This window comes from Rutidosis leptorrhynchoides, chromosome 2 (assembly GCF_046630445.1).
Source record: "Rutidosis leptorrhynchoides isolate AG116_Rl617_1_P2 chromosome 2, CSIRO_AGI_Rlap_v1, whole genome shotgun sequence".
Classification (NCBI taxonomy): Eukaryota; Viridiplantae; Streptophyta; class Magnoliopsida; order Asterales; family Asteraceae; genus Rutidosis; species Rutidosis leptorrhynchoides.
The window spans coordinates 116,095,001-116,110,299 of NC_092334.1; positions in this window are offsets into that span (position 1 = coordinate 116,095,001).

Sequence of the window (15,299 nt, forward strand, 5' to 3'; positions counted from 1 at the left end):
TATATATATAAGTATATATATATATATATAAATATATATATATATAAAGTATACTTACATACTTATTAACTTATAACCCAAAATCCAAACACAACTATCTTCCAAAATCCACCACTTCTACTTATATATTCAATTTCATTACATGTTCTTGACAATTTCATCACCAAATCCACCACTTTAATATCTAAATTCGGATTTAAAATCTCAAGTATTCAAAGTATCATCAAACAAAAGCAAAATTACAAACTAAGCATGAAAATCATAAGCCTAAATATTATCAAACATAACAATCTTCCTAAATTAACCCAAAATTTTCGGATTTATAAATTAATAAATGAAGAAAAACTAAACTTTTCAAAAATAAAAATGAAGAACATACCTTGTTTGCACTTTGGGATGGAAGATTAGGTCGGATTGTGTGTTGAATAACTTGAAATCGCCTGACTTCTTTTAGATGTGTTTTTTTGGTAAAAGTGAGATAAAAAGCAGCTACGGTCTGTCTTACTGTATTTTTTTTTTCGAATGACCTCTTTGCGGATGAAAAATCGTCCAAAAAGGTGATGGAAGGAAACGAAATGATAAGCCCGCCAGTTTTTTCTTGAAAAGTTAAATATTTATTAATTTTCTATTTATTATTAATAAAAACTTATATTTATATATATTTACGTATATAATTTATATTTAACTTATATTTACTTATATCATTTATATTTAAATTATATTTTCTTATAAAATTTATATTTAACTAATATAATTATTATATTTACTTTTTTAATATATTATTAATTGTTAATAAATATCATATTATTATTTAAATCATTATAAATTTTATTAATTCAAATAAATATAAATATGTGTTTTATATGAATATGTAATTTCAATAAGTATTTTATATATATTTTGGTGAAAATTTTTAATTTTTTATATATAATTAATTTGAAATCTTTTAGTTACTTGTATTTTTTATCATCATCAAAAATCATTGTCATCATCATTTTTTTAAAGAGCAACTAATATTATAAACAGGAGCTAAAAGGCTAAGAAGTGTACACCACAAGCACACAAGAATCGTAGGATTGCCTCTCCATTCGCCAAAACCACATGTGATCTTTTTGTTCCTGCTCGTCAACCACAAGTGGGATAACACTTTAACACCGCTAAGAATATCTTCATTGAGAATGGCCGTTTTGTTTTCCAAAGGTGTGTGAACTACTTTGTTTCCCCACTTCCATATAGACCATAAGAGAACATAATAAGCTACTTTGTGAACTACTTTGTTTCTCCACTTCCATTAAGAATTGGAGTTAAGATACCCCACCAACACAAAAGTACCATCTGTTGGGGCAGTTTTCAAGGCGGCAGGAAACTATAAGAAGCCTTTTCCTAAACAAACCCTAATTAAACCCTAATTAAACCATAAACAAACCCTAACATTGTTAACTGATGTATTTTTATTTCGGCGGGAAACTTTGGGTGGGAAAACATTGGTGGGAAAACAGATGGTGGGTTTTTGGGCGGGAAAATTCTTCTATATAATAACCCTACTAGTCACAACACTAGATGACTGCAACAATATGGATGAAAATTACCAGTATGGTCTATGGGAAACTTTGGCTGTTAAGTCTTGTCGAACTTGTGGTTCAAAGATGGTTATCAAGACTTGCTTGACTGATGAATACCAGAACGGTCAACGATATTATGGTTGTGATGGTCGGTTCAGAAGCTTGATGTCTGAACGTTGTAGAAGGCGACAAATTTTGGATTGATCCGCTCTGGTCTGACCGGGCGCTTGAAGTGATACCGTCATTGTTAAGGTCCAATAGAGCTCTAGAATGTTCACTTGAAATCGCAAAACGTCAAGGAAAAAGTTTGAAACTGATGTTAATTTGTAGTTTGGTAGCATTTGTGCTGTGTTTCATTTTCAAGTAACTAATGTAATTTCTTTTGGAAGTAGTGGGTTGTAGTTTGTAGTTTCGGAAGTAATTTCGGTTTCTAGTAACTGATGTATTGTCTTTTGGAAGTAAACTAATGTATTTTCATTTGAAACTAATTTCTACTTAACAATTGTGTGTTATAAACACTGTTACATTACACAGACACATAAACACTGTTACATAACAACGTTACATAACATCGTTACATTATACAGATACATAAACACTGTCACATAACAACGTTACATTACCCCGACACATAAACACTGTTACATAACAACGTTACATAACACCGACACATATACACTGTTACATAACAACGTTACATTACACCGACACATGAACACTGTTACATAACAACGTTACATAACATCGTTACATTACACCGACACATAAACATTGTTACATAACAACGTTACATTACACCGACACATAAACATTGTTACAACAACGTTACATAACATCGTTACATTACACCGACACATAAACACTGTTACATAACAACGTTACATTACACCGACACATAAACACCGTTACATTACACCGACACATAAACACCATTACAATACACCAACACATAAACAATGTTACATAACAACGTTACATAACACCGTTACATTACACCGAAACATAAACACTGTTACATAACACCGTTACATTACACCGACACATAAACACCGTTACATTAGGGCAAGGAACATTTGGGAGAGAATTCTTGGTGGCAATTTATGTCTATTTAAAGAGTAGCCATACACACTCTTTTCATCCATATCTACCCATCCAAGTCTCTCTCTCTCTCTCTCTCTCTCTCTACAATCACACTATGAACCAACCATTAAATAATAGACCTATTAGTGAAGGTTGAGAAGTTAGTCTACAAAATTTTCCAGAGATCGACCATGAATTCAGAAGAATGGGTTGGCTTCCTTTCCTTTTGGTTGATAGGTTCTTTTTTCTGCACACCCATTGTAACGACCCGCACTTTTTTGATCATACTATACTTATAAGATTAATATTTACATAAATTAAACCTTGCCAACATGATAAGCAATCCAAATTGTCGAGACTGATATTTCCGAAAAGAGTTTTACACAACGTTTGACCGTCTAGTTTGACCGATGATATCACGAACCATACAATATATGATAATTATACGTTTGTGTATATATATGTATATATACATATTTAACATGATTAATGAATGTTTTAATACCTCATTTTATATTAATAACAACAAGTTATATGTGTATTTTGAAACTACTAACTTAAGTTTTCAAAACGATAACAATACGTAACGTTATTTGACTTAAATACTTAAGACTATAATGTTTATACATATATTGTATAAGTAATGTATTTAATCACTTTTAAGAACTTAAATACATAAAATCATATAAGTGTATTCACAAAAGATAGCTATATTTGAATCCTCATTCCATTTTTCACAAAATTTCTATACGTATACCTAGAGTATTTGTACTCGTATCATACCAAGCTTCTATACGTATTTACTATTGGTATATACACATCAAATCACCACCTAACCAGCCCTTATTCATGCCTTATGTATAAGGTAATTACTTTTGAATCATTGCAAGACTAATTACAAAAATACAAACTAGAATTTTGTCATGTTATCCTTAAAGATCACATTTTTAGGAGTATATATGTATCATCATTTTTGATTCATTTTTACTTCAATCTCTTAACTAAAAACACACACTCTTTCTTACTCTCTAAACTCCATAACAATCCAGCAAAGTTCCATAAAGATCTAGCTTCAAAAACCATACTAAAACACCATAAGAAAACCATACAAAAACACTTCAAGAAAACCCTCCAAGAACACCAACTTACTTCCAATCTTTCATCCACTTCTATCACCCTTTTGATTCTAGCTTCTTACTCCTCTTTTACAGCAAACTTATCCAAGGAACTTGAGGTAGTAACTATGTTCATAACCTTATTCGATTCATATATATATAGCTATCTTATTTTGTGGTACAAAAGTTTAACAACAAGAACATAGTTTGAATGTTTTCAAACTTGTTTGCAAACTAAATAGATCCTTCTAACTTAACTTTTAAAATACTTCAAGACCTGTAATATAACTTATGTATATGCTAATTTAACAAGGTAAAACTTGGTTTTTCAAAGTATAAGTATTTTTAGAAAAATGGTCATTAAATGATTTTGTTGTAACAAAAATGTTTAACTTCATATGTTTCACTAATGTTTCACTTATGCCGTATGATTTTGAATACAAACCAAGGTATTTACAGTTCATAGTCTTAAATAAGAACTCGATCCAAGAAGATGGCAATTTGAATCAACGAAAACGGATTTGTAACGAAGAAACTATGACCGAAACAAAATTGGTTATCCTAGATCATTTCAACTACGGGATCAATTGGAAAAAAATGATATAAATCACATATTTCTAAGATAACATGATATTTTATATATATGTACTTATAATTCAATTTTATATGGTTCAGGATCACCCGTAAACAATACGAGAAGATTAATTATAAGATCCCATGATTGTACGCAACACGTCATTTGACAACACCGGTACTTTATGTACGCAACACGTCATTTGACAACACCGGTACCATGGGTCAAGATTAATCTCGACCAATACATATACGATGGGGTTTTATTTATTTTGTTGGGGGTTTTATTTATTTCATTGCGGGTATATTAAACATCTAAAATGAACCATTAAAATTGAATTACTAACATCGGACTGCTAACTACGGACTAAGGAATTATTCAAAGTATTAAAAGTATAACAAGTATATATTTATAACGTTTGTTTAAAAATGAAAACATATTGATATATTATATATGGATAGGTTCGTGATATCAACCGGAAGACCGAGTCAAAATATATATATCATCAAGACAAGAGTGAGTATATAGTCCCACTTTTAAACTCTAAATATTTCGGGATGAGAATACATGTATTTTATGTTTTACATTATGGACACAAGTAACTGAAATATATATTCTACGTTGAGTTGTACCACTGGCATACTTCCCTGTAGCTTGGTAACTAATATTTACAGCGGTATTGTAAACGCGAATCCTGTTGATAGATCTATCGGGCCTGACAACCCCAACCGGACTGGACGACCAGTATTCAACGGTTGCACAGTACTTCGTTTTGTGACTACACTTGGTACGGTGTAGTAAGATTTCATATTAAAGGGAATATGCGACGTGAAAATGTTAAGTATGGTTACCAAGTGCTCAACCACTTAGAATATTTTTATTGAAATGTTTATATACGAAATCTTGTGGTCTATATATATATATTGCTGCGCACTAAACCTATATCTCACCAACTTTATGTTGACGTTTTTAAACATGTTTATTCTCAGGTGATAATTAAAGCTTCCGCTGCATTATGTTGAATCTAAGCAGGATCATGCGTACTCATATTTGTGTCAAAAATAAAACTGCATATCCGAGGACGTGTGTTGTAAAATATGCTAGAAATCGTGTTGTTATTATCATTTGTAAAGTTTGTAAGTCGAAGATTATCGTTAAACGATAATCATCTTTTTATTGTCTAAAGCTTGTAACAAAAATAATGGTTTGGTTTGTAATGTATAATATATGCAGTTTTCCTTTTTAAAAATGTCGCATATAGAGGTCAATACCTCGCAATGAAATCATACGTTATCTAACACGTTCTTATGGTTAAGGACGGGTTATGACATGTGGTATCAGAGCGTTGGTCTTAGCGAACCAGGTCTGCATTAGTGTGTCTAACCGAGAAGCCGTTAGGATACATTAGTAAGTCTGGACTTTGACCGGGTCTGATTTAAAAAAAAAAAAACCATTGCTTATCACTGTTGGTTAAAATTTATATGTAAATATTATATAAGTACTAATGGGTTAGTTGTTGTGTGATAGATGTCGAGCTCAAAAATTGTTATCACAATCAACGACTCCGAATCAGAATCTTCAGATGGCGTTCCAGTCATTAACCTGTCCGATGACGAAAATGATATCCTTGGGGAAGACTCACAAATTCCGGATGAACCAACTATAGAGAACCCGGAAAGTGAACCCGAGGAGGAAAGTGAACCCGAGGAGGAAAGTGAACCCGAGGAGGAAAGTGAACCCGAGGAAGAAATACAGGAAATTACAAAAAGACGAGTTCGAACTAGGAAAGAAACGAAAGGCTAATGAATTAGAAAATCCAAATCCCGAGTTTAATGAGAATGATGTGGCACCAATTCCACTCAACACTACCACCCCTATCCCCGCTATTCCTATTCGTTCTGTCCCGGCATCCAGTTCTTCAGTCCCACAGCCAAAATATAGGCAGACAGTTAGGATAAGCGTTAAGCAAATCTTTGTGTCTAAACGTCCTAGAAAATAGATCAAACGATGCGCTGCTGTGTCAAACCATGGAACCGAATAATGTTTTGTATAATATTAATAGTGTGGTTTGCTTAATGTTCGATGTAAGATAAGCATATGTAAAATATTGAAGTATGAAATGCAATAATTTTCCATGGTTAAGTATTATTTAGATTGTAGTAATTGATTCTGTACTAAGCTATTAAGTATGAACATTAACGGGTAGGTACTACCCAAGATATAATTATAAAACGCTAATAAGAAGAAAAGGCTTTTATAATAATACCTAGTTCATATTATTAATAAGCTATAATGTACTATAAATACACACTACATCTATAATAATCCATGTGAATAATTATTTTCTTTCATTAGGAAATGGCGCGATTGAATCGAATGACGGAACAAGAAGTCGAGGACTTCATCAACCAGCGAGTGAACGACAGAATGTTATGGGTTGAGGCTGCAAGAGCTGCTGCAGTTAATCCAAATCCTCGTGTAGGATGCTCCTACAAGACGTTCCAAGCTTGCAAGCCATCATCATTCAGTGGAACGGAAGGACCTATCGGTTTAACCCGATGGATAGAAAAGATGGAGACGGTGTTCAAAATCAGTGGTTGTGATGAAAAAGACATGACCAAGTTTGCATCGTGCACTTTACAAGATAGTGCACTCACATGGTGGAAGAATTATGTGAAGGCGGTAGGAGGAGATGTAGCTTATGATACTCCATGGGAAGAATTCAAAGCAATGATAATCACCGAGTATTGTCCAAGGAATGAGGTTATTAAGTTAGAAGATGAGTTACGAAGTTTGAAGGTGGTTGGTACTGAAATCACCAACTACAACCAGCGATTCATGGAATTAGTTTTGCTATGTCCTGAATTGGTTCCAACCGAAGCACGGAAGAAAGTTATTGCATTCGCATCCCGACAATTGAAGATTCACGAGCGAAATTATACGACGCATGATCTAGAATTGGGAGCAGTCGTGTTTGCATTGAAGATGTGGAGACACTACTTGTATGGGGTTAAATTCACTGTGTTTACTGATCATAAAAGCCTTCAACATATTTTTGATCAGAAACAATTGAACATGAGGCAACGTAGGTGGGTCGAGTTAATAAACGACTATGATTGTGAAATTCGTTATCATTCCGGGAAAGCGAATGCGGTGGCTGACGCACTAAGCAGAAAGGAACGAGAACCAATTCGAGTACGAGCGATGAACATAAAAATTCGCATGAATCTCAACTCACAAATCAAAGAAGTTCAACGAGAAGCACTTACTAAAGAAAATATAGGAAATGAAATAATGAAGAAGTATGCGAAGCAACTCGTTATGCGGGAAGATGGAATTCGATATTTTGCAAATCGTATTTGGGTACCGAAGTTGGGTGGATTAAGGAAGTTGATATTGAACGAGGCACATAAGACAAGATATTCGATACATCCTGGAGTTGGAAAGATGTACCAAGATCTTAAGACGCATTATTGGTGGCCTAATTTGAAGACAGACGTTGCAACATATGTTGGGGAATGTTTAACTTGTTCCAAAGTCAAAGCAGAACACCAGAAGCCGTCAGGGTTACTTCAACAACCAGAAATTCCAGAATGGAAATGGGACGGTATTACCATGGATTTCATCACGAAGTTACCAAAGACTGCCTGGGGATACGACACCATTTGGGTAATTGTTGATCGTCTCACCAAGTCTGCACATTTCTTACCTATAAAGGAAACGGATAGAATGGAGAAACTATTACGATTGTATATAAAGGAAGTTGTTTCAAGGCATGGAATACCTATTTCCATTATATCCGATCGTGATAGTAGATTTACCTCAAAATTCTGGCAATCACTACAGGAGGCACTAGGAACTCGGTTGGATATGAGTACCGCATATCATCCACAAACCGATGGACAGAGTGAGAGAACGATTCAGACTCTCGAAGACATGCTCAGGGCATGTGTGATCGATTTTGGAAACGGATGGGATAAATATCTACCGTTAGCAGAATTCTCGTATAATAATAGTTATCATGCGAGCATTGGAGCTGCGCCATTCGAAGCATTGTACGGAAGGAAGTGTAGATCTCCTATCTGTTGGAATGAAGTAGGAGATCGACAATTAACTGGTCCCGAGATCATACATGAAACGACTGAGAAGATAGTGCAAATCAAGGAGAGATTGAAAACAGCCCGTAGTCGCCAAAAGAGCTACGCCGATGTTCGAAGGAAACCATTAGAGTTTCAGATCGGTGACATGGTTATGCTAAAGGTGTCACCTTGGAAAGGTGTAATACGTTTCGGCAAAAGGGGTAAACTGAACCCAAGGTACGTAGGCCCGTTCAAGATCATCGAACGCATTGGACCGGTAGCTTATCGACTCGAGTTACCGCAACAACTCGCTGGAGTACATAATACCTTTCACGTCTCAAACCTGAAGAAGTGTCTTGCAAAGGAAGACCTCACCATTCCTCTTGAAGAAATTCATGTCGACGAGAAACTACAATTCGTCGAAGAACCAATTGAAATCATGGACCGTGAAGTTAAACAGCTCAAACAGAGCAATATACCGATTGTTAAGGTTCGTTGGAATGCTAGAAGAGGTCCCGAGTTTACTTGGGAACGAGAGGATCAGATGAAACAAAAGTATCCGCATTTGTTTCTCGATGACGCAAAATAGGTACAATTTTAAAATTTCGGGACGAAATTTATTTAACGGGGAGGTAATGTAACGACCCGCACTTTTTTGATCATACTATACTTATAAGATTAATATTTACATAAATTAAACCTTGCCAACATGATAAGCAATCCAAATTGTCGAGACTGATATTTCCGAAAAGAGTTTTACACAACGTTTGACCGTCTAGTTTGACCGATGATATCACGAACCATACAATATATGATAATTATACGTTTGTGTATATATATGTATATATACATATTTAACATGATTAATGAATGTTTTAATACCTCATTTTATATTAATAACAACAAGTTATATGTGTATTTTGAAACTACTAACTTAAGTTTTCAAAACGATAACAATACGTAACGTTATTTGACTTAAATACTTAAGACTATAATGTTTATACATATATTGTATAAGTAATGTATTTAATCACTTTTAAGAACTTAAATACATAAAATCATATAAGTGTATTCACAAAAGATAGCTATATTTGAATCCTCATTCCATTTTTCACAAAATTTTTATACGTATACCTAGAGTATTTGTACTCGTATCATACCAAGCTTCTATACGTATTTACTATTGGTATATACACATCAAATCACCACCTAACCAGCCCTTATTCATGCCTTATGTATAAGGTAATTACTTTTGAATCATTGCAAGACTAATTACAAAAATACAAACTAGAATTTTGTCATGTTATCCTTAAAGATCACATTTTTAGGAGTATATATGTATCATCATTTTTGATTCATTTTTACTTCAATCTCTTAACTAAAAACACACACTCTTTCTTACTCTCTAAACTCCATAACAATCCAGCAAAGTTCCATAAAGATCTAGCTTCAAAAACCATACTAAAACACCATAAGAAAACCATACAAAAACACTTCAAGAAAACCCTCCAAGAACACCAACTTACTTCCAATCTTTCATCCACTTCTATCACCCTTTTGATTCTAGCTTCTTACTCCTCTTTTACAGCAAACTTATCCAAGGAACTTGAGGTAGTAACTATGTTCATAACCTTATTCGATTCATATATATATAGCTATCTTATTTTGTGGTACAAAAGTTTAACAACAAGAACATAGTTTGAATGTTTTCAAACTTGTTTGCAAACTAAATAGATCCTTCTAACTTAACTTTTAAAATACTTCAAGACCTGTAATATAACTTATGTATATGCTAATTTAACAAGGTAAAACTTGGTTTTTCAAAGTATAAGTATTTTTAGAAAAATGGTCATTAAATGATTTTGTTGTAACAAAAATGTTTAACTTCATATGTTTCACTAATGTTTCACTTATGCCGTATGATTTTGAATACAAACCAAGGTATTTACAGTTCATAGTCTTAAATAAGAACTCGATCCAAGAAGATGGCAATTTGAATCAACGAAAACGGATTTGTAACGAAGAAACTATGACCGAAACAAAATTGGTTATCCTAGATCATTTCAACTACGGGATCAATTGGAAAAAAATGATATAAATCACATATTTCTAAGATAACATGATATTTTATATATATGTACTTATAATTCAATTTTATATGGTTCAGGATCACCCGTAAACAATACGAGAAGATTAATTATAAGATCCCATGATTGTACGCAACACGTCATTTGACAACACCGGTACTTTATGTACGCAACACGTCATTTGACAACACCGGTACCATGGGTCAAGATTAATCTCGACCAATACATATACGATGGGGTTTTATTTATTTTGTTGGGGGTTTTATTTATTTCATTGCGGGTATATTAAACATCTAAAAATGAACCATTAAAATTGAATTACTAACATCGGACTGCTAACTACGGACTAAGGAATTATTCAAAGTATTAAAAGTATAACAAGTATATATTTATAACGTTTGTTTAAAAATGAAAACATATTGATATATTATATATGGATAGGTTCGTGATATCAACCGGAAGACCGAGTCAAAATATATATATCGTCAAGACAAGAGTGAGTATATAGTCCCACTTTTAAACTCTAAATATTTCGGGATGAGAATACATGTATTTTATGTTTTACATTATGGACACAAGTAACTGAAATATATATTCTACGTTGAGTTGTACCACTGGCATACTTCCCTGTAGCTTGGTAACTAATATTTACAGCGGTATTGTAAACGCGAATCCTGTTGATAGATCTATCGGGCCTGACAACCCCAACCGGACTGGACGACCAGTATTCAACGGTTGCACAGTACTTCGTTTTGTGACTACACTTGGTACGGTGTAGTAAGATTTCATATTAAAGGGAATATGCGACGTGAAAATGTTAAGTATGGTTACCAAGTGCTCAACCACTTAGAATATTTTTATTGAAATGTTTATATACGAAATCTTGTGGTCTATATATATATATTGCTGCGCACTAAACCTATATCTCACCAACTTTATGTTGACGTTTTTAAACATGTTTATTCTCAGGTGATAATTAAAGCTTCCGCTGCATTATGTTGAATCTAAGCAGGATCATGCGTACTCATATTTGTGTCAAAAATAAAACTGCATATCCGAGGACGTGTGTTGTAAAATATGCTAGAAATCGTGTTGTTATTATCATTTGTAAAGTTTGTAAGTCGAAGATTATCGTTAAACGATAATCATCTTTTTATTGTCTAAAGCTTGTAACAAAAATAATGGTTTGGTTTGTAATGTATAATATATGCAGTTTTCCTTTTTAAAAATGTCGCATATAGAGGTCAATACCTCGCAATGAAATCATACGTTATCTAACACGTTCTTATGGTTAAGGACGGGTTATGACACCCATGCATCAATTCTATTCCAACTTTGAATTCACTAAGGAACAATTAGTGAGGTTTCAAATCTATGGCTGGCAACACGAGTATACTCTTAAACAATTTGGTATGCTATTGGGCGTACCATTTGATGGTAGAAATATCTATTTTCCCGGTGAAGACCTCGAAGCTCTTCCTCAGAATATTCCAAAACATGAAATGATCATACTTGTGTGTCATAGTGCGGTTCCATACAAGACCGTAGAACGTTCAAGCATCCTTGACGAATATCTTCGTCCGGGAAATATTGCTACAAGAAATGCAATTATAAGGAGTAACATGTACCACCGTGAACCAAATGTCACTCGATTGTCAATGACTGAAGCATGTATTCACTGGTGCATAACTCACAACATTCAAGTCAATATTGCTCATTTGGTCGCTTCACGAATGAATCAGCTTCGTTATGCAGAAACAAGACCTCATCTTCCGTACGGAGCATTTATGAACCGTGTATTTACTAGTATTGGTGTGGTTGAAGGTCTGGTGGGACGACGTCCAATAACCACGTTACCTATCGACCGGCCTTCGTTTCTGAAACATCGGCATCATCGAGCTCAGGTTCTGAAAGTTCGTTCACTATGTCGGATGCTCGTAGTCATCCTCGTCGTCGTTATTAGTGTTTCATTAATATGCTTTTCCAACTAGTTCGTATGCTTGTCATTATCAGTGTGATTTTAATTTCAGTAACTTTGTATGATTTCCATTTAATGTTCGTCGTTGTAATGTGATTTAATTCAGTAACTTTGTTAGAAATCGAAATTAACTGCGATTTTCAATTCATGTAATAAACTATAACAACACAATAAAATATTAAAACAACAACATAATTAAATTGAAACACAATAAAATATTAAAACACCAACATAATTAAACTGAAACACAATAAAATATTACACAAACGACATATTTAAACTAATACATAATAAAAGTTTCTTCATCTTCCAAAAGAAAGTAAAGAGAAATTCGTCCAAAACGCCAAATGACGATTTCTTTTATACTGCACCACTGTTCTTCGGTATGAAGATACGTAGCGGAAAATTTTGGAACACAATCATCTTCAAAATACAACACGTCAGTGTGTTCAAACGGTACATTTTCTTTCAAGAATTCTAACATATCCTCTAAACCAAGGTCGCGAACGTCGAACCAAGCTTTCGAACCACGCGTATAATCGTGCTCTTTAATATTTTATTACGGAATTTACTACCGTAATACACGTCAAATGAGATGATAATCGGTGAAGTCGTTATCATTTTTAAGTTGAGAAGTTTAATAAATATTTAGTTGATGAGTTTGATAATTGTGTGTAGGTGTATATATACACAAAAACAATCTGAGCTAAAAATCGTCCGGAAAGCTTCCTGGACGACAAATCGTCCGGAAAAAAATCCCGCCAAATTTTTGGAGCCAAAATTTTATGTCAGTCACATTTCTGGACGACTTGGTGTCGTCCGGAAAAACCTGGTCAACATTTTAGAAAAAGCGAGGCTGAAAAGCTGTTTTTTTGTCATTTAGCTAGCTTTTGTGGACAAAAAAAGTCGTCCGGAAAGGAGTCGTCCGGAAAAGCGCTTTTTCTAGTAGTGTACTTAAATTGAGCATATCTAATATTATGTTATTTAATTGGGTATATATTTGTTATTTTTAAGGTTAATATGGGTAAATACACGAAATTTAGTACTTAAACTGAGTATATTGAATTTGATATTATATTTTCCAGTTGAGTATATATGTTATTTTTAAAGGGCAAATGGCCCGAAAAGGTAACCTATAATGTTAAATTTGACAATCAAGGTAACCCCCAATTCACTGAAGCCAGAAAAGGATTCTGATTAAAAAAATTTTGAAGAAAAGGTAACTATCGTCAAATTCTTTAACGATCGTTAGTTAAATATACACGATTGGTCCATGAAGTTTGTTAAAAATTGTACCACTAGTCATTATCATGTTCATCATCATCTTCAACTGTTACTGTATACGTTTATATTTATGTTCATGTTCTTCATATCCCCAAATCTTCATCTGTGACAACCCGGAAATTTCCGACCAAATTTAAACTAGATCTTTATATGATTCTGACACGATAAGCAAAGTCTGTAATGTCAAGTCTCAAAAATTTGAACTGTTTTCATGAAATCATTTGACCTTCGACTGCTCTCGACAATTCACGAACCAATAATTGTAAATAGGTATGCGTGTATATATATACCTGGTAATTGGAATTATAAATTATAATATTATATGTCAATATATATATATATATATATATATATATATATATATATATATATATATATATATATATATATATATATATATATATATATATATATATATATATATATATATATATATATATATATAAGTAATAAATATTAAAGAATCAATATATATTATAATTGGTAAATAATAATAAATTGTAATATATTAAATCCAGTTACAAGTTTGAATATAATTATCATTACTTTCAATATTAAGATCAATAGTAAAGTAATTTTAATATTAAAATCAATATTATTAATATTATTATTGTCAATATACAACATATGAATATGAAAATTGATATATATAAGTTGTCATAGTATTATTATTAATATTATTATTATTATTAATATTAGTATTATTATAATTAATATTATTATTAATAATATTATTATTATTAATAATATCATTGTTATAAATTTTATAGTTATATTTATCATCATCATTAAATATTACTATTATATTATTATAAATTTTTATTATTATTAATAACATTAAGAGTATTATTATAGTTATATTTATTAATTAATAAGATTGATTATAATATGTAAATACAGATATATATACAGACACATAAAAACATATTTATATATATATACTGATATATACAGATACATTATACAAATCAGTAATATTCCATAATATAAATTACACATAAAAATACATACATATATATATATATATATATATATATATATATATATATATATATATATATATATATATATATATATATATATATATAAAATAAATAAAAATCAGTTGAACGATTGTATTTTTTTATTTCCTTCTGATTGAAAATTCTGTCCTTCTTGTCTGCAATGTGTTACCAATCAACTTCAATTCACAGATACAAGCCAAAATCAGTTGAAGATCAATATCAGTTTTATCTTTTTCATATTTGTTTTCTTCCTGATAGAATAATTCCTATTTTCAAATTGATTACCCACTGATCTCTATTCGGAGATACAAAACAAAAGATGATAGATATTAAAATCATAAATCGTACGAATCTGTTTCCAATCACGATCAAACCTTTTTGATTTTTGTTTCTTGTTCTTGTCTGTGAGAATTAAAGGACGACACGTGCATCTCCTCTACATAACAATCAAACACAGTTAACCCTCGTAATCAAACTTTATTCATTTTGTTTCTGTCTATTGTTACAAGTCAAAAATAGTAATCACACCGAGGGAT